The sequence below is a fragment of the Schistocerca serialis genome, chromosome 1, assembly GCF_023864345.2.
Source record: "Schistocerca serialis cubense isolate TAMUIC-IGC-003099 chromosome 1, iqSchSeri2.2, whole genome shotgun sequence".
Classification (NCBI taxonomy): Eukaryota; Metazoa; Arthropoda; class Insecta; order Orthoptera; family Acrididae; genus Schistocerca; species Schistocerca serialis.
In genome coordinates, this window is record NC_064638.1 from 115,466,282 (window position 1) to 115,488,395 (window position 22,114).

The following is a 22,114-nucleotide window of genomic DNA, read 5'->3' on the forward strand; positions in this document are numbered from 1 at the left end:
TGTTTCGGTTCGTCGTTGCTCCATTAACTCAGTCTTTTTATTACACAGGATAGCTAACCCTCTGACCGAACACGCTGAGTTACCGCGCCGGCGCGGTTCGCATGTTATGTGTCATTAGCAGATGCTGTTTCACGTGCAATTGAAACGTAAATGCGTCAATGAAGTTACTAATAATTTGGCTGCGATATATGTGAAGACTCATAGAACCAGTATAGCAAATGAAATGCGCTAACGTAGAGTGGCTGCTTTGACGTTTTACTCCGTAATCAGCCTCAGGAGTGAAACTTCCTGACGGATTAAAACTGTGTATAGCAGTATAGCAAATGAAATGCGCTAACGTAGAGTGGCTGCTTTGACGTTTTACTCCGTAATCAGCCTCAGGAGTGAAACTTCCTGACGGATTAAAACTGTGTATAGCAGTATAGCAAATGAAATGCGCTAACGTAGAGTGGCTGCTTTGACGTTTTACTCCGTAATCAGCCTCATGAGTGAAACTTCCTGACGGATTAAAACTGTGTATAGCAGTATAGCAAATGAAATGCGCTAACGTAGAGTGGCTGCTTTGACGTTTTACTCCGTAATCAGCCTCAGGAGTGAAACTTCCTGACGGATTAAAACTGTGTATAGCAGTATAGCAAATGAAATGCGCTAACGTAGAGTGGCTGCTTTGACGTTTTACTCCGTAATCAGCCTCAGGAGTGAAACTTCCTGACGGATTAAAACTGTGTATAGCAGTATAGCAAATGAAATGCGCTAACGTAGAGTGGCTGCTTTGACGTTTTACTCCGTAATCAGCCTCAGGAGTGAAACTTCCTGACGGATTAAAACTGTGTATAGCAGTATAGCAAATGAAATGCGCTAACGTAGAGTGGCTGCTTTGACGTTTTACTCCGTAATCAGCCTCAGGAGTGAAACTTCCTGACGGATTAAAACTGTGTATAGCAGTGTAGCAAATGAAATGCGCTAACGTAGAGTGGCTGCTTTGACGTTTTACTCCGTAATCAGCCTCAGGAGTGAAACTTCCTGACGGATTAAAACTGTGTGCCGGACCGAGACTCGAACTCGGGACCTTTGCCTTCCGCGGGCAAGTGCTCAGCCTCAGGAGTATTAATCGTTACTTTGTCGGCGTCATCTCTAAAGTGATTTTTCTGTTTGTTTCATTAGTAATGAAAGATACATCAGATGTGCTGTGGACATATGAACTCTACATGGCAATGAATGTGAATTTACTTCATTCCTCACTTTAAATTCAGAACGCCTCATTCACTGAGTGATAATTGTTAAATGATAGACGGAATATCCCAGAAATGCTTTGATTAATGATGCGTGCTTGTCAGTGAGACAAAGCTCAGTGCTTGTGCGCCAGAGAAATGCAGATACTTCCGTGAATAGTGATGCAGTGGCAAATGAATTTCCTTAGACATGAAGATAGTAACTGTTCTCGAAAGAACAGATACCATTGATGACCGTGCAGCTTCTCTAGAATAAATGATAATTAATTGAAACCCTCAGCTGCCGACAGGTGCTGTTGACATACCTTGATGTGAACAGCTGAAAATGTGTGCCCTAACAGGGACTCGAACCCGGGATCTCCTGCTTACATGGCAGACGCTCTATCCATCTGAGCCACCGAGGATACAGATGAATATCGCGACTGCAGGGACTTATCCCTTGCACGCTTCCCGTGTGACCCACATTTCCAACTGTCCACAATCTAGATACGTAATGTAGGCATTTGCACCAGACTGGCCTCATTTATCATGGAGATTTCATCCCCACTGAGAACATTTTTCTGCGAATTTAATTCAGTTAAGTTCAGTAAGTGGCTATAAATATTACACTGAACATAATCAAAGACGACGAGAGGCTAACGACATCTTGTAAAATCTTACCTACGTGCAGGACATTCTATTGAAACAGAGGTGGACTTTTTCTGAACAGCTGTCTCTGGCTTTTAGCGGAGATCTAAGTGCATAAAGGTAATCACTTTTATGGCACTGGCAGACTGGCAGTAGCAAGAAAAGTGTGAGGCCAGAGTAGAAGCTACTTCACTGAGAAGTGGCGGCTCCGGTCACGAAAACTGACAACGGCCGGATGAGCGGTGTACTGGCCCAATGGCCCTTCATGTGTGCATCCAGTGACGCGTGTCGAATGAGGATGACACGGCGGTCGGTCCGTACCGTTGTGCCTTCCGAGGGCTGTTCGTACGCAGTTTAGTTTTAGTTTAGTAGCAAGATAAAGAGTTTCTGAAAAAGAAAAATTTGTTACCTCTGAATATAAATTTAGATGTTGTGAAGTCTTTTTAATCGTATTTGTCTCACGTAGCTGTACGTGAACAATAAACAGTTCAGGCAGGAAGAGAATGGAAACTTCTGAAATTTGGTGCTGCAGCAAAATGTTGAAAATGAGATGGGTATATTGGGGTAACTAATGAGCAAGCATTGAATCCAGTTGAAGAGAAAAGAAAATTACACCACGACTTTCCAAAAATAAGGGAATAATTGACACGACACATCCTAAAGCATCATCAAGAAATTTTCGATTTGAGAATGGGGTCAGTGTTGGGGGTAAAAATTGTAGAAGGAGAGAAAGGCTTGAATATCGTAAGTGGATTGAAATAGATGTAGGTTGCGCTAGTTACTCAGGGATGAAGAGGTCTGCACAAGATAGACTAGCGTGGAGGGGTGGTTCAAATCAGTTATCGGAGTGAAGATCACAACGACAAAATATTACCCAGATCATATTTACTCATGCAGCAATCAATAACTTTAGACACAAAGCTATGGCACGGTGGATAACTGTAGACTACCTAGGAAGTGGTAAGTGCGAAATACATAACCAAGAATTGTTATTGCCGTTTAATTATGATGCTTGTCAGTCACCATATCCGTCGATGAGCCATTAATGAATTGCAAGTTGATATTCGTTTTAAATATACCGTGCATTGCAATGCTCTGTGGGTGATTTCTTTCGTTGTAAAAACGGCAATGAAAATTTTGTTTTTCTAATAAAGAGGATAGTTACCTATTTTCCGACATGTTCAGATTTCTACTCGATCGAGTGCTACATTTTTATGCGTACAAAAACGAGTAACCAATGGACAGAGGTCAACCACAATACCACAGTTCTGTGATTCCAGTCTGTCCTGTACTGTCTTTCATCGCAGCGGACTATCGCAAACCAATATCAGTAAAATTTTCTATTTGTGGGGACCCATAGTCTTCAGATACTTAATAAATGTAAACATGGTCCTTAGTAGGCTCTAATGTGATTTTTATTTAATCGTGCGATTAACTAATTTCGACTTGACAATGACAAGTAGTCGAACGTAACTAATCGCACGACTGAATAAAAATCACACTACAGCCTACTACGGACCATGTTTACGTTTGTCAGTACCAGTAAGATGTTCCTCAAAGTTATTAACTTGACCTACAGTTAGATAACTCTCTCGGACTGTGCGTTCAACGCACAGCACAGCGTTTGGTGCTGTTGTGTTAGTTAGAATGAATCGGGGAATAAGATTAATGGCAAAAATGACAAACAATGTAAGAACTATAAGTTTGGTACATCGGTGGACGGTCTCGACACAGTCGGAATATTGATTGCTGCACTCACATGCACATGCTTATTGGTATTTTAACAGATTTCTTACATTATTGAATACCCATACATGACCATCAGCAGGCGACAATACACAAAGAGACAGTGTCTCAATAAAGCTCTTCTGCTTTTATGATATCGACATGGCGCAAGTTAAACCAGCCCCCCCCCCCTCCCCTATTGCATGTTAAGCAATTACAGTGAATCCTAGTCCAGTATGCAAGTCCTAGTCCAGCTTAGAACACAAGTTGAGCCATGGACGCTATTAATCTCCAGCGCTTTCAGAGCGCTTTTAAGTAATCGATACAAAAGTTTCGACAAATGGTTGGGGTTGTACGGCCAGTGCTCATGCCGTTTCCATCGACCCAACTTTTCAAGCCACTGTATCGGTTTTAAAGCTTTTTGTAACAAAATTCGAAACATTTTGCTTGGAAAATAATATGTAGAATACGTAATGTTTAGGAGGTGAAACTGAGCTGCGCCAGTGGTCCTGATTTTTCACCTGTAGCGCATTTCGAGACTATTTTTGTGAACTCTTAAAGTGCAAAAAAACAGGAGCCATATTTCCTGAATGACGTTACGACATACTTCCGTATAAAGAAACCACAATTTTTTCAGTTATCTATGTATAAACAACTTACAGCCGCTTACAATATCTACTGTTACCCTTAGGTATGTATGCAGACTTCTGCTGTTTGAGCAGGCTTCAAAGAAATTCCATTGGGTGTGTGATAGCGTCAGGTAACGTAAACGAAATTTTGAACCACACGCAGTAGTGGGGAAAACTGGATTAATAAGCAGAAGAGCTTTTTGAAACCCTCAACCTTCGTATATTGTCGCTTTCCGGTAATCATGCATGGATATTTTGAATAATTGAACGAATACGCTAGTTTAATAGCTTCGCTGACTTAACTGGTATAGTAATCTCTGTCGCGTATTTTACATTTCGTTAGTGTACAGCAGTAAATTTGGCCTTACTGCAATTACTTAATTTGAAAGTTTCAGACACTATAATTGCAATAAATATAGTAATTATGTTTCATTTTTATGATACAGTCTAACAAAACAACAACAGTTCAGATTAAAATACCAAAAAACACTAATGATCGACATTATTATTTTAAAGCAGTACGTATTTCGAGAATCTAGTATTTGTTTTATGTTCGTTGCTAGCCTGTGCATTACCCTGGATTGAAGCCGTATTCTACCGACGAGTAATGAACGATGAAGTGAATATTGAGGCACTCGAACTGAACGGTACACAAGGCTAAGGCAATGCTCTTCCATAGACGCTCTTTGTTCTGAATGAAAGCACACGTCGCTAAGGTGCCCTGCGCCGCGACGAAGGGGGCAGCTGTACGCGCACCAACAGCCACCATACCTGTTTCATCTACGGGTGCATTACAGCGGCTGCAATTTATAAACAAAGGAAAACCTGCGGCTATAATAACGGAAAGCTCTTGGAGGAAAGAATATAGTAATTTGCCACATGTGACGGTTTGTAGTAAAAATGATTGCAAGAACAGGCGGCAGGTGTGCTAAAATTTAGAACATATCTGCCACCACTGCGTAGACACGACTCTTAAGCGACGTTTACATGCGAGAGGCGATGACTGGCAGGTTGCGCCGGCAGTCTTGCCTTTCAGATTTAACACATGTCCCGCCTATTTCATGCAACGGTTTCGCAGCAAACCAAAAGAAGCGTGATGTCACGATCCCAGCCACTATATACAAGAAGAAAGTTCATTTCAGTTAATAGCTATTGCGATTTCTACAGACGAGCCGTTGTCAATAGCCCATAAACATTTCTTGTCCGAGATGGCTGTGTCAAAACAGGCTATCAACATTTCATTGGCGCTTCGTCTAGAGGACTATTCTATACTCAGGATGACGAAATCTGAGCTTGGACCGGGGTCGTGTTAGTTTCGCGCCGTGAATGACTAAACAACTTCCCTACGTCTGGTAAATATCTATTACCTGTTTTCGCATTCTTTGGTGATACTGAATTGCTGCGTCTCTCTGTTTGACGGATGCAAAATCCAGTTAGATAGGGGCCGATTCTTTTGTGTGTGTGTGTTGGGGGGAGGGGGGGGGGTTGAGTGCTGGGGGGGGGGGGGGATGTGCCAGGTGTTCCTCCCTGACCCTTCCAAGGTTTTCATTATGTACCACATAGGGATATTATCACGTATCGGAAGTATTGCTTCGATATCACTGTTTATAAATATGGTGGCATTGTGATTGTGCTGAAGTGCACACAATATTGTTAGTCATACAAAAAATCTGTCAGGATCGGAAAGTGTTTTTACTAACACATGACCGGCTTCAATCCCTTATCCACCATGAGCAACACAAAATTCTTGGCTACGAATATCACGTAAATATGAATAGCTATCATAAGCTGCATAGCGCTGTTTGCAACGATATGCTACTCGTAGCCAAGCATTTTATACCGAAATGGATCCCCGTCTCTGCTACACAACGTCCAGACGATTTATCTGGCGTAGCGGTAATAAATTATGTACACAAATTTTCCTTGTGAATCAGTATATCTGTTACGGAAAACTGTATCAAAATCCCTACAGTTGTTCGTAAGATTAGCCTTCGCATGCAAAACCGGAGGGGGCTATTAATTTATAATATGTATAGATGATAGTGCATAAGGTACTGAAAACGATAATATCTTAATAAAATACTCAGCGGTCGAGACAGATTTTTTTTTTTTTTTTTGTATTACCTTCTCTGTCTATAGTTCTGGAGTGTATAGTCACGTGCAAGAGATTGAAGGAATGTACCGCGGACGATAAAATAAATGGTGAGTGAGTTGAGCAGGAGAGTCTACGAGTCAGGGAGAATCGCTATTGCTTTGTTTCCGAAGCGCGCAGACAAGCGAACGCGCAGCGCCAGATCTGAACGGCGCGCCCCCGCTCAGCGCCGACGCGACGCGCTCGAGCGACGTCGCCGCGGGCGGTGACGTCGGCACGCGCGGCCGCCGGTGACGTAACTACCTGTCGCTGACGTCACTGCTGCGCGGCTGCGGCGGCGGGGCGGCGAGGCGTCTCGGCGGCGGCGTCGCTGTCGGCGTCGGTGCGGCACTCGGCGCGAGCTGCCCGGAGGCGTCGGTGCGGTGTGGTGTCGCGCCGCGGTCTGAGTGGCGGCGGCGCCGCGGCGCCCGCTATATACGCGGCCGGCGACCTGTTGCTGGCCGGGGGCGCATGCGCGCGCCGCACCCCCGCCCCCCTCTCTCTGCCCCTCCCCCACCCCCTCCCCGCCGGAGACGCCACCGCTCCAGCGGAGCGCGGGGGTGGCCGTCGAATCTGTGTCACGCGCCCGTCAGTCGCCGCCAGTCGCGCGTCTAATCACCGACGAGTCGGTCGGCGGCACTGCCCAGGCGGCTCCCCACCACAGAAGGCTCTATCCCGATGCGCCGACTTCGTCAAATAACAAGTTCCACCAGAAATCAAGACGATTCCCGGAGTAGCATATATCCTACATGCACCATTATTACTGTGTCACCCAATTGCAGCGATTTCCCAAGAGTGAGGTGGCGCAGTGGTTAGACACTGGACTCGCATTTGGGAGGACGACGGTTCAATCCCGCGTCCGGCCATCCTGATTTAGGTTTTCCGTGATTTCCCTAAATCGCTCCAGGCAAATGCCGGGATGGTTCCTTTGAAAGACGTTAAACATTAATCTCCTCCTCCTCCTCCTCCTCCTTTGAAAGGGCACGGCCGACTTCCTTCCCCGTGATTTCCGTAATCCGAAGAGACTAATGACCTCGCTGTCTGGTCTCCTTCCCCAAACAACCCAACCCGGTTTCCCAAGATTATTCTTTCACGACAAATTACAAAAACAGCAACAGATTTATTCTATCAGATGTACTACGAATCGAACCTAATGATGTAGTAGTATTAGTAGTAGTAGTAGTAGTGGTAGTTACATTCATCTGTTGCCCATTTTTACGAATATATTGACATGTCTCCGTATTACAATTTAGGAGCAACAAAAATAACGTAATTCTTACCTACATTCATTCACTCGTACATTCTTACAGTTCTACTTTGACAAGAATGGGTTAGGTAGTAGGCCGTGGCCTTATAGCAATAATTTGCCAGAAGTAATTTAGGAAATACAGCTCGACTGTATGGTTAAATGATGACGGCATTCTCTTGGGTAAAATGTTCTGGAGGTAAAATAGTGCCCCTTTGGATCTCTGGGCGGGCACTACTCAGAGGGAACAAAAGTGGCGTTCCAGGAGTTGGAGGGTGGAATGTTACCTCCCTTACTAGGGCAGGTGGCTTAGAAAATTTAGAAAGGGAAATGGATAGGCTGAAGTTAGATATAGCGTGAGTTGCTAAAGTTCCGTGGCAGCAGGAACAGGACTTCTGGTCAGGTGAATACAGGGCTACAAATACAAAATCAAATAGGGGTAATATAGGAGTAGGTTTAATAATTAATAAGAAAATAGGAATGTGGGCAAGCTGCACTGAACGCATTATTGTAGCCACAATACACACGAATCCCACATCCAACACACAGTACAAATTTATATGTCAATTACCTCCATAAATGGTGAAAAATCTGACTAAATGTATGGGGAGATAAAAGAAATTATTCACATAGTTAAGGGGGACGAAAATTGAATTGTGATGGGTGACTGGAATTCGATAGTAGGAAAAGGAAGAGAAGGCAAAAAGTAGGTGAATATAGATTGAGGAAAAGGAAAGAAAGAGAAAGCTTCCTGGTAAAATTTTGCGCAGACCGTAATTTAATCATAGTCAACACTTCGCTTAAGAATCATTAAAGAAGAGACCTGGAGACCCTGGAACGTATCACACTGATTACGATATTCACTGGTAAGGCAGACATCTCGGAACCAGATTTTAAATTGTAAAACATTTCCAGGGACAGAAAGGGTTACTGGTTACGAACTGTAGACTAAAACTGAAGAAATATCGAAAAGGTAGGAAATTAAGAATGTGGGACATAGATAAGTTGAAAGAACCAGAGGTTGCTCAGAGTTTTAGAGTGAGCGTTGTCCAAGTATTGACTCGAATAGGGAGAGGAATACTGTAGAAGAAAATGGGTAGCTTTGAGAGAAGAAATAGTGGAGGCAGCAGAGGATCAAATAGGTAAAAATATAAGGTCTACTAGAAATCCGTGGATATCACAGACATATTGAACTTAACTGATGAAAGGAGAAAATATAGAAAAGCAAAAAAAAGAAGCAGACGAAAAAGAATACGTAAGTTTAAAAAATGAGATTGACACGAAGTCCAATACGTCTAAAGAGGAATGGCTATAGGACAAATGTAACGATTTGGAAGAATATACCACTAGGGGCAAGATAGATAACGTCTGCAGGAAAATTAAAGACACTTTTGGAGAAAAGAGAAGCAACTGTTTGAATATCAAGAGTTGAAATGGAAAATCAGTACCAAGCAAAGAAGGGAAACCTGAAAGGTGGAAGAAATATACAGAGGATCTATAGAAGGAATATGAATTGGAGGAGATGGGAAATACGATGCTGCGAGAAGAATTTGACTGAACATTGAGAGACCTAAGTCGAAACAAGTATGCTGTAGTAGACGACGTTCTGTCAGACCTTCTGTTAGCCTTGAGAGAGCCAGTTGTCACAAAACTCTTCCATCTGGTGTACAAGATGTATTAGACACGCCAAACACCCTCAGACTTCAAGAAGAATGTAATGACTCCAATTCCAAAGAAAGCAGGTGCTGAGAAGTGTGAATGTTACTGAACTATCAGTTTAATAAGTCATGCCTGCAAATTACTGACACGAATTCCTTACAGAAGAGTGGAAAAATTGCTAGTAGCTAACCTCTGAGAAGATTAGTTTGTATTGCAGAGAAATGCAGGAACATGCGAGGCAATACTGTCACTACGAATCCTCTTCGAAGATAGGCTGAGGAAAGGCAAACCTACATTTATAACATTTGTCGACTTATGGAAAGCATTTGACAGTATTGACTGGAATACTCTCTTTGAAATTCTCAAAGTATTGGAGATAAAATATAGGGAGTGAAAGGTTATTTACAACTTGTACAGATGCCAGACGGCTGTTATAAGAGTCAAGGGGCATGGAAAGGAAGCAGTGGTTGAGAAGGGAGTGTGGCAGGCTTATAGCAGTAAAGGAAACCGCCAGAGACAGCAAAGGACTTGGAAGTGTAGTTGAAAAGAATTGACGGTGTCTTGAGAGGAAGATAACAGATGAATATCAATAGAAGCAAAACAAGGATAATGTAATAGTTCGATTAGAACACGAGACACTTAAAGTAGCAGATGAATTCTGCTATTTGCACAGCAAAATAACTGTTGATGGTCGAAGTAGAGAGGATATAAAATGTACACTGGCATTGGCAAAAAAAGCGGTTCTGATGAAAAAATTGGTAACATCGAACGCAGATTTAAGTGTTAGGAAGTCTTGTCTGAAGGTATTTGTATGGAGTGTAGGCATATATGAAAGTGGAACGTAGAGGATAGACAGTTTAGACAAGAAGACAATAGAAGCTTTTGAAATATCGTAACTAATGAGAAGATACTGAACAGAACCGGGGAAAAAAGAAATTTGTGACACACCTTGAATAAAAGAAGGGATTGGTTGTCACAGCACATACTACGACATCAAAGGATCACCAGTTTTTATTGGAGGGAAGCGTGGTGTGTCAAATCGTAGAGGGAGATGAATACAGTAAGCAGATTAGGAAGGATGTAAGTTGAAATAGCTTTGCCAAGATGAAAAGGCTCGCACAGGATAGAGTAGCATGGAGAGCTTCAGTAAACCAACCTTCGGACTAAAGACCACAACAACGATTTACAGACACCACAAAAAACCTAAATTAGGAAATTAGGATGACGGGACGAAGGCTGGAGCCTGCACGCTCTCGAAAACAGCGTCAGTCTATTCAAAGCAGCAATAACTCATTCGCTTTATCCCTGGTTTATAATACTGTTTCACAAAGAAGTTCTTTTAATAATGTAAAAGGCTGGTGCTGGACAGTTCATTAATTGCTCACTCCAGTGCACACACCACACACTGTATTCACATTTGTTTCGTAACGTAACACTACAAATACTGTCAGCTGATATCAGGACCATAGTGACGATGTCTGATTTCAGTTTTTTTCTACCTCAACATCACATTTGCTAGGCTGAAAAACTGAGTCACAGTTCCTTTATAACGTGTGATATGCTGAGCTCAGAAACAGGATAAAATGTTAGTATTACACACTGCATACCTTTAGGAGTAAGTTTCTCAAGAAAAGGAAAAAAAGGAGGAAAAACACCATGGTGTGAAAGTTTTGTAAAATGATATGCGTTTTATCATCGTTGTTATTATTTTTTTGTATTACCTTTTACCAAACCCCTACTCTCTGTTATCTAAGTAATTCTTCAATCTATGGAATGTATTGCTTAACAGTTACTTTTATACTTTAACTGGCTTTTAAAGTACGTATGTTTTAGCAATCACTGTAATCTCCTTATTCAATTTATTGTACAGTTTTATTCCTCGGTAGAAAATGGTGTTTTGAGTTTTATGTTTATTCTTTCTTGAGAATGTAAGTTCAGTCTAGATCTTGCTCGTGGACTGAAGTGTTTGTGGAGTAATCATCAAAGTTTTGTTTTTGATGTGCTTAGCTAATTGCTAAACGCACCCACATGGTGTGACTCAAAATCAACAGTGTTTTGAAGAAATGTTAACAAGGAGCTCGACCAATATTTTTGGTTATTATTCTTATGGCTCTCGTCTGTAGCTTCGCGCATCTATTTCCCAGACAGGAATTCCATAGTAAAGAAATGAGTGTACATATGAGTAGTATGTAGCTAAAAAACACTGACTGTTACAGAATGATGATAGGACTCTAAGGGCATAACATGCTGATGCATTCTGTTTTTGAAAGTGTTTTTATCTGTCCACACCACTTCGACTAACAACAAATATTCATTCCTAGAAATTTTATGTTTTTCAGACAGCCTTTAGAGGTGTCATCTACATTTAATTTAACACCACTGTTTTCCCTCTTCAAACTGAAATTCATGTGAACCGTTTATGTTCAGTATCACTTTAATGCATATTGACCAACTATAAACTTATTTGTAGCTTCCTCTACAACGTGTTCTCTTGTTCTCCTCAGTGAATGTGAATGAATATATGGACTTTTTAATTGATTTACTTTCCCCTGCATAGATCCATTATCATCTCATCAAAGTACCACTCCCTTCACTCCCTTCTGTACATCCCACACTATCCTCAAACTCAGGTTCAACTTTCCTATCATTTCCACCCTAATTTCCAATCTTCGTACACTACCATATATTTATCGACACAGTCCACTAACCTTACCTCGACACTCAGTCGAAATTTCGATTGCTGCCTTTCCCAGACACTATAATCCACTCCAGCCTACCAACTTTCCGCACCTACGACACTCCATATCAGGGAGCTCATTCCCCCTTCCCTCTCCATTTTTCCTTTCCACTTTCCTTTTCATCTCTCCTGCTCACATTCTAATCTCCTACTCCATTTCCCACTATCCACCCATCCCCCTACGCTCATCTCATAGAAGCAACCGAACAGACCCATACGCTGGTTACTCTCACTCTATAATACTACAGGACAGCTATTTCTTACCCATAAATGTTTTTTCCCAATCAAAATGGTTCAAGTTTAAGTGAAAGTGCTATGTTTACTTTTAAAATCGTCTCATGTGTGAAATGACTTTTAAATATCTTGTTTTTATCTTCGTAGTGGCCAAGTTTTTTCCTTTCTTCTGTATATGTTCCCGATTTCATATTTCCTCTGTCATGAAGGTCTTTTAAATTTAGTATTTTAATTTTAACAATGTTTCTTTCTCTTATTTCCGATTATATGATTTTCTCTATATTTTTGTATATATCTTTGTTACTTCTGATTATGAAACATCTGCTGTTAGTATTGCACCCATTATTTTCCTAATGATCCGTGTTTCCAGTATCTCTCTTCTGCCCAGTTTACAATTCATCGTTAAAGATTCACATGCATACAGATATTTCGGTCTTACCACAGTGATATAGTGTCTTAGTTTTGTTATTCTAGATACGTGTTTCTTGTTGTAGATGGTTTTTTTCAAAACCACATGCTTTTTCTATTTTATTAACTTTACATCTATTGTAAACCTTTCTAGTCCATTCTTCTGTATAGTTTCTCAGCAACATTTAAACCTGCTAGCTCAATATGTTCTACCTATTTGTGTTTCTGTGAATTTTGGCGTTTCTTTTTTTTTAACTATTTGTATGAATTTTGATTTTTAGCTGAAATTTTAAGACCAGTTCTATTTGCTAAGATATGTCTGAGTAACTAGTTCTGTCAAATATTCTGAAAATATTGCACAATCTTCTGCAAAAGCCAAGCAATTTTCCTTAGTTTCATTTGCTTTCCTTCCCAAAATTGTTGGTTCAGTTATGTGATTTTTTTCAGCTCCAAAATGCAGGTCCTTACAGTTTTTCATAAAACGCAGTTAAACAGTAAAAATTATAACTCGTCCTCTCATCGAAGACCAGTTTTCATTCAAAATGGCTGGGATACTTCTTCCTAAAGTTTAACTTTAGACAGTGTATTTGTTGTAATTCCACAAACAATATTTGCTAACTTTGTTTTATCATGAAATTCTCTAATAATTTTATGGATTGTTTCTGTGTTAAAGAATAAAAAGTTGCATTTAGATCGATAAATGATACTATTATAGGTTTTCTGGTTAAAATTCTGTGACGCATTAACATTTTGAAGTTAAAAAAACTATTCGAAAACGACTCTGATGCTCTTAATATCTTTTTATTATTTATATATTACATTTGCTTCTTTTTTAACTTTTCCTGAAAACAAAGAAAAGGAAAAATTTGATTTTATATAAATATCAACCATGAAAGCTATATTTTTTATACATTTTAAAAACTTTTGTAAATGTCTTTCCTTTTAACTATGTTGCTTCGCCTTTAAGTCCATTACAAAACTTTGGCTGAAGAGCCGGATGTTTTATCGCTGGCAGCCCATCTCCCCGCCAATAAGGGGCGAGGGGGATGAAAGAACAGTGGACAAGGAAAAGGGATCTTAACAGTGGATCGAAACCAACGCCGTCTGGTGGGCCGCGTATTTGAGATAACGCTTTGCCACGAAATGAAGCTCATAGTGAAAAATTATCGAGTATATGAGCAGAATTACAATTAGAATCAAGATTTTCTTGCAGACAGAACCTTACACGTCGCCCTTAACGGAACAAAACAGACAGATGTAAGGATTATTTACGGAGTACGTCAAGAAATTGTGTATTATGACCGTTTAGGACCGCTCCTGTGTATATGGTATTTAAATGACGTAGTAGAAAGTGTCGGAAGCTGATGCGGTTGTCTGTAAGAAAGTAGTAACGTAAGAAGACAACTACGGTGCAGTCTCTGGCCGTTGACCATGAACGTAAACAAATGTAACATATTAACAGAATCTTCCGTCGGTTCTAGGTAGAACAACATTATAATAATAAATGAAAAGCACCAGTTTGCTTTTGTTCTACAATATTATTTTTATTGCTAACCGGTTTTCGGCTTACAAGGCCATCTTCAAGCACCTGCCTGAAGATGGCCTTGTAAGCCGAAAACCGGTTAGCAATAAAAATAATATTGTAGAACAAAAGCAAACTGGTGCTTTTCATTTATTATTATTCAAATGTAACATATTGCGTGTACATAGGCAAAAGAAATCAACTACCATACGACCACACTATTGATGACAAATTGCTGGGAATAATATCTACCGTAAAATGCGCTACTGGCCATGAAAATTGCTGCACCAAAAAGAAATGCAGATGATAAACGGCTATTCATTGCACAAATATATTATACTAGAACTGACATGTGATTACATTTTCACGCAATTTGGATGCATAGATCCTGAGAAATCAGTACCCAGAGCAACCACCTCAGGCCGTAATAACGGCATTGATACGCCTGGGCATTGAGTCAAACAGAGCTTAAATGGCGTGTACAGGTACAGCTGCCCATGAAGCTTCAACACGATACCACATTTCATCAAGAGTAGTGACAGGCGTATTGTGACGAGCCAGTTGCTCGGCCACCATTGACCAGACGTTTTCAATTGGTGAGAGATCTGGAGAATGGGCTGGCCAGGGCAGCAGTCGAACATTTTCTGTATCCAGAAAGGCCCGTAAGGGACCTGCAACATGCGTTCGAGCATTATCCTGCTGAAATGTCGGGTTTCGCAGGGATCGAATGAAGGCTAGAGCCACGGGTCGTAATACATCTGAAATGTAACGTCCACTGTTCAAAGTGCCGTCAATGGGAACAAGAGGTGACCGAGACGTGTAACCAATGGTACCCATACCATCACGCCGGGTGATACGCCAGTATGGCGATGACGAATACACGCTTCCAATGTGCGTTCACCGTGATGTCACCAAACATGGATGCGACCATCATGATGCTGTAAACAGAACCTGCATCCGTCCGAAAAAATGACGTTTTGCCATTCGTGCACCCAGGTTTGTCACTGAGTACATCATCGCAGTCGCTCCTGTCTGTGATTTAGCGTCAAGGGTAACCGCAGGCATGGTCTCCGAACTGACAGTCCATTCTGCTGCAAACGTTGTCGAACTGTTCGTGCAGATGGTCGTTGTCTTGCAAACGTCCCCTTTCTGTTGACTCAGGGATCGAGACGTGGCTGCACGATCCGTTACAGCCATGCGGATAAGATGCCTGTCATCTCGACTGCCAGTGATACGAGGCCCTTGGGATCCAGCACGGCGTTCCGTATTACCCTCCTGAACCCACCGATTCCATATTCTGCTAACAGACCAACGCGAGCAGCAATGTCGCGATACGATAAACCGCAATCGCGATAGGCTACAATCCGACTTTTAACAAAGTCGGAAAGGTGATGGTACGAATTTGTCCTCCTTACACGAGGCATCACAAAACGGTTGACCAGGCAACGCCGGTCAGCTGCTGTTTGTGTATGAGAAATCGGTTGGAAACTTTCCTCATGTCAGCATGTTGTAGGTGTCGCCAGCGGCGCCAAACTTGTGTGAATGCTCTGAAAAGCTAATCATTTGCATATCACAGCATCTTCTTCCTGTCGGTTAAATTTCACGTCTGTAGCACATCATCTTCGTGGTGTAGCAATTTTAATGGCCAGTAGTGTATATAGGAGTGACTATCCAGAGCGACCGTAAGTGAAATGACCGCGTAAAAATCGGATGACAGACTGAGATTCATAGGAGGAACCTTAAGGAAACGTAAGTCATCGTCGAAGGAAGCTTCTTATAAGGCGCGTGTTCGACCGATTCTTGAATAGTGTTCACCTTCCTGGGATCCTTACCAGACACTACTGATAGAAGAGATAGAGAAGATGCAACGAAGAGCGGCGCGTTTCGTCACGGGATCGTTTAGTTGGCGCAAGATTGTTACAGAGATACTGAACAAACTCCTGCAGCAGGCGTTACGAGAGAGGCGTTGCGCATCACGGAGAGTTTACTATCGAAACTTCGAGACAACACTTTGTGGAAAGAGTCGGACAACATATTACTGTATTCTACGGGAAAATTGGAGAAATTGGCTCTAATGCGGAGGGTTACCGACGTCATTCTTCCCATGCGCCATTTGCGAATGGAACAGGGAATGTGAGATAAGTTAGCGGTATGAGAACTAGCCTCCGCCTCACACCTTTAGGTGGCTTGCGGTAAAAGATATGGATGTAGGAGGACACGCTACAGTGGCCGAATCTGACTTCCTCCGGAAGCCATTGCGCTTGTAGCAGATCTGATTCAAATATGCTGACGGCTTACATGAGGACGTCCGTCTTCGTGGCTCAGTGGTCAGCGCCGTTGGCTGCTATGCGAAGAACCCATGTTCCCTTCCCAGTATCACGAGGGATTTTTCTCTTGATGTGAGGACTGGAACTTGGTGCACTTCAATCTCGTGATCCCAACTGAAGAGCTGCTTGAGGGAGAAGTAGCGGCTCCAACGTCAAAGAAGTCGACAGCGGCCAGTAGAGTGGTATGCAGAACCAGCATCTTTCTGCATCCAGTTACTCCGTTGATAGAGGATGTCACGGCGGTCGGTCGGTTCCGACTGGCCTAGCAGAGCGAAAACGCGGAGCTTTGTTGCTTGTTTTAGATAAAGACACTATTATTATCATGCTGAGTGTCTTAATATCATGCGAAGGTGCGAGGACACGAGTTGGTTGTCGGCTATGGAAGCCTATGTCGTGCATGTCCTTCTCTGCAGTCCTGACAAGAACTGGTTCTTGACGCCCCACATCAAATCAGTGGCGATCTTACTCATAGTAGGCCGTCGAACACCCCCTACGTTTATCGGTTTGTGTCACTTGTGGTACTCCTGTGCAGCAATTTACTCGTGTGGTTCAAAATGGCTCTAAGCACTATGAGATTTAACATCTGAGGTCATCAGTCACCTAGACTTAGAACTACTTAAACCTATTTAACCTAAGGACTTCACACACATCCATGCCCAAGGCATGATTCGAACTTGCAATCGTAGCAGCAGCGCAGTTACCCATGTGGAAATATTGCCGTTATGATATTGAGCAGCCATTGTAACACTTTTGGACTTGGAAACCTGAGTTAATGCGTAACGTCCGATACTCCATGATACATGAGTCTTAAGATGAGTATCATCCCAAATTCTGTCCGCCACGATAGCTGAATGGTCAGCGTGATGGACTGCCGTCCTAAGGGGCCTGGGTTCGATTCCCGGCTGTGTCGGAGATTTTCTCCGCTCAGGGACTGGGTGTTGTGTTGTCTTCATTATTTCATCCCCAGCCGGTGCGCAGGTCACCCAATGTGGCGTCGAATGTAATAACACCTGCACCGAGGCGGCCGGACCTGCCCCGTAAGAGGCCTTCCAGCCAATCACGCCAAAAGCTCATTTCCATTTCCACCCCAAGTTCTGTGGTATCATATATCGATACTACACCACAGGCATCGCGAAGTTCACAATGAAATTGCAGTTTTCCGCCTGACAGCATTATCAATTGCCACGCCTCCAACGGGTCTGCACTATGAGCCTCCTTGCCACCACAGTACAGGATGGCCGTTAGCACGACTCAGCCCCACTTGCAGTTGGAGCCTCTTTGCTACAACAGCATTGTTCATGTTTGGTGCAGTGGGCTTCATCCTAGTTACTACTGTGTGAGCTGGACTCTAATTCTTGCTACGTTATTTGTTTTTGAGTCTTCGTATGCTTGGAGAAACCATCATCATCATCATTATTAAGGTGTTGTACCTGTTGGTAAGTTCCTGACACCATTATCGTCTCTGCCTGATTCTGTTCTGGGCCAGCTGCTTCATAGTCCACTATCTTCCTCTATTCATTTCATGCACCACTTACATTCCACTTTTTCCTTTTCTGTTACGGTCTTCCGCTGTACCTTCGATAGCGGTTGTCAGAATCTCTTTTCCTCGCAGTATATGTCACCCAGTTTGCTTTAATTTTTAACCAAATTCCTTTACCCTTTCCAGTAATTCATTGTTGTTCACTTCAACCACTCATTTTATTTGCTCCATTCTCTTCCAGCCCCTTATCGCGAATGCTTCAGATTTTTTTTTCTCCCTGGCTTTCACAACTGTACAGAGAAACACTCCACATGAAGAACTTAACCAAACTTTCTTTTACCTCGGTCCCTGTTTTCTGCATGATAATCGTTTATTACCCTGGAAAGCTTACTTTTCTACTGTAATTCCACTCACTCAATTATCAGTTAGCATGTCAGTAGAGTTCTCTTGGTGGGAGGACTGGAACTGGGTGTACTCAGTCTCGTGATGCCAACTGAGGAGTACTTGAGGGAGAAATAACTGCTCCAACTCTTTACTTTGGGTCACTAGAGTTCTGTACCCAGTACTGGAACAGATAAAGATTTTATCTCAAGGCGATAACCCGCAGAGAATCCCCAGAATATGTCAGGTTCACACATATACCTCTGGAGCAATTGAGAGGCGGGAAAATTGGCGGAGAACATGAAAGTCACCTATTCACTTCGCGAGTTCTAGCCCAGATAAGGAACTACACCAACTGCATGTGTCAAAAAGATGTGAAACTCTGCCTTCCTTTTCCTCTCTAGCCCAACGAGAATCAAGCTCCTTCTCTCCCTCTTTTATTATAAAACCAACTGCATGAACCTCATCATTCTTGGTCTGTATGCAGTAGTGAAAGGATCACCATGAAGTGCTAGCAGAGAACAGCCACTGTCACTGCCCAGAAGAAGACTGTCACATTTGAAAATAAGTACACTATGTGATCAACAGTATCCGGAGACCTGGCTGAAAATGACTTACAAGATCGTGGCGCCTTCCATCGGTAAAACTGGAATTCAAAATGGTGTTGGCTCTCCTTTAGCCTTGATGACAGCTTCCATTCTCGGAGGCATACATTCTATCAGGTGCTGGAAGGCTGCTTGGGGAATGGTAGCCCATTATTCACGGAGTGCTGCACTGAGGAGAGGTAGCGATGTCGGTCGGTGAGGCCTGGCAAGAAGTCGGCGTTCCAAACATCCCAAAGGTGCTCTATAGTATTAAAATCAGGACTCTGTGCAGGCCAGTCCATTGCGGGGGTGTTATTGTCGTGTAACCACTCCGCCACAGGCCGTGCATTTTGAACAGGTGCTCGATCGTGTTGAAAGAAACAATCGCCATCCCCGAATTTCTCTTCAACAGTGGGAAGCAAGAAGGTGCTTAAAACATCAATGTAGACCTGTGCTGTGACAGTGCGACGCAAAACAACAAGGGGTGCAAGCTCCCTCCATGATAAACACGTCCGCATCATAACAGCACCGCCTCCGAATTTTACTGTTGGCACTACACACGCTGGCAGATGACGTTCACCATACCCACACCCTGCCGTCGGATCACCACATTGTGTGCCGTAATTCGTCTTTTCACACATCATTTTTCCACTGTTCAATCGTCCAGCGTTTACGCGGTGTCGTGGGGCATTTACCGGCGTGATGTGTGGCTTATGAGGAGCCGCTCGACCATATAAATCCGAAGTTTCTCACCTCTCACTAACAGTCATAGTACTTGCAGTCTATCCAGATTCCGTTTGGAATTCCTGTGCGATGGTCTGGATAGACGTCTGCCTATTTCACATTACCACCCTCACCAACTGTCGGCGGTCTCTGTCAGTCAATAGACGAAGTCGGCCTGTAAATTTTTGTGCTGTACGTGTCCCTTCACGTTTCCACTTCCCTATCACGTCGGAAACAGTGGGCCTAGAAATGTTTAGGAGAGTGTAAATCTCGCGTACAGACGTGTGACACGAGTGACACTCAATCCCCTGACCACGTTCGAAGTCCGTGAGTTGCACGGCGCGCCCCCTTCTGCCCTCTCACGTTGTACCTGGCAGTAGGTGGTAGCACAATGCACCTAATATGAAAAACGTATGCTTTTGGGGGTATCCGAATACTTTTGATTGCATAATGTATTTGCCCATCCATTATTATTGTTATTATTATTATTATTATTACTATTAATGACGTGACCTCCGTGTTTATACTTCCGTTTGTTATCGTTTTCCAGCAGCATAATGGACCCCTGATGTGACACTAGGAGAAATGTTGGGCGAACACGCGCAGGTGTTCATTCAACTTACAATTGTATGTACAGCCTCAGCATGAACAGTCCACAGTAAGTCTTCCAGATTAATCACCGATGGCTGTCAATGCTTCCTCAACCAGATGAGCCTAAGTGGTTTCAGAACGCTGCAATTAACCAATACCTATAATTTGACTGCCAGTGGTTCTAAACATGTGAATGTAGTTCTGACACCTGATAGCGACTTTGATGGAAGTACTGAAGTAGGGCAACATCTCGGCACTAGAGTACCGTATACACAGTACAAGTGGAACTAGCTGCGCATTATGATGGACTAGTTTGAGAGGGAGATGGTGAGTGACTGACCCCATCATATACTCCAATTAATGTCCATGTGTTTGGATGGAAGGTGTTCATAATTAGTATGTATGAAAAAGCAATGCTGGAATTTTGTTCTGCATTTACATTAAACATTCATGTGTCGTTGATTTACGTGACCCATACTGAGCTGTAGTGATCATGACACACAGATAGAGCGGCTGGTGTCCATATGTTAGAGCTGCATATTATGACATTATACGCAATTTATGCAAGCATTGTGTAAATATGACTCTTTTAGAAGAGTGTTCAAATTCCTGTATTCATCCAGTGCCAAAGAACGCCAAAGTTAACCCATTAGGTACTGAAGTTATGAACGAAATAATCCTGTATGTTATTGCTTCTGTAGGGTTGAATGCTATCCAGACCGAATTTGAGGCGCGTAGAAACCAATTCTTCTTATTATTATTTGCAAAATTTCACAGAATAGAATGAATGTAAATTTTTCACAATGTACAAATGCATATGTGTAAATGAATAACAATATTTCCCACATAATTTCTCGAAGATGTGTAGCCACAGCCCACTGAAGGGAGAATGAGAAACAACAGAACTTCTATTACAATGTTAACGATTTTTCCAAATACCCACTTGAAAAATACACGTTAAACACTTATCACACTGCAGAAAATACGTACTAAGTCTAGCTGTCACACACTACGGTGTCAATGCCGTCGCTATTGCCGCCTCTGCCACCGCCAGTGAAAAATTTTCACCCAAAACTACGCAGTATACATCTGTAAATTACTGCAGTATTACTCTGGTGACGATTCTAATATCTATATATCGGGACTGTACGGAGAAATAAGATTCTTAACATCCGAATACCACCTTATGGTGTGTGGCGAAGAGTACTTTTAACACCCATTCTGCACCATTCATGTGAGAAGAATAGCAGTCGGTAAAAATATATAGTTCCTTGCTTTGACCATTTCAGGAGACGTGTGCAAGAAAGTTATGTATCAGAGCAACGTAGTCTCTTGTGTTTTTTCCCTACAGTAAACTTCTCCATGTACACAATGTCTCTAATGCAACGACCGGCGCCCAGGGAGGAAAGTTAGAGGTGTTAAAGCGACGAGTATATCGTAGCTTGAAGGTAAGTTGTATCCTCGCGCGGAAGCGTGGTACAGACTGAAAAACGCAGATGTATCAGCAGAGCTTTCGATGATTGTGATCCACACAGGAATTGTTAACTAACTGGCGAAGTGTTTCAATGGCTACTTACAGAAGCGTACTTCCACATAATCTAAGCTTCACAAACACCGATTTCAGCTAGTTGTTTTAATCGCTCGTTCGATCTCCCTGCTACACTCTTTCGCTTGCTGTAGATAAGTTAGAAGGTAGTAATATTCCATTTCTATATGCTTTATGGATACCAGGTTTCACAAGGTTTTTCCCTCCAATGAACAATGGCATGAAACAGATGTTTCAAGCTGACCCACAGCTGGTAATGTCCATCAACTCTAACTTTACCTACTGCACAATTTGATTTCCACATATTCTCTAGCAATTAGTTTTTGGATGAG

General features: G+C 42.4%; 1 protein-coding gene across 1 annotated transcript in view; it reads right to left on the reverse strand.

Annotated features, from left to right (window-relative positions):
- The window catches only part of LOC126457081 (chordin-like protein 1), a 672,845-nt gene extending 666,117 nt beyond the window's left edge, over positions 1–6,728 (reverse strand). The window contains exon 1 of the mRNA XM_050093090.1: positions 6,609–6,728. The gene's annotated coding sequence lies outside the window, so the exon portion shown is untranslated. The remainder of the gene's footprint in view (positions 1–6,608) is intronic.
- Positions 6,729–22,114: the final 15,386 nt, after the last annotated feature.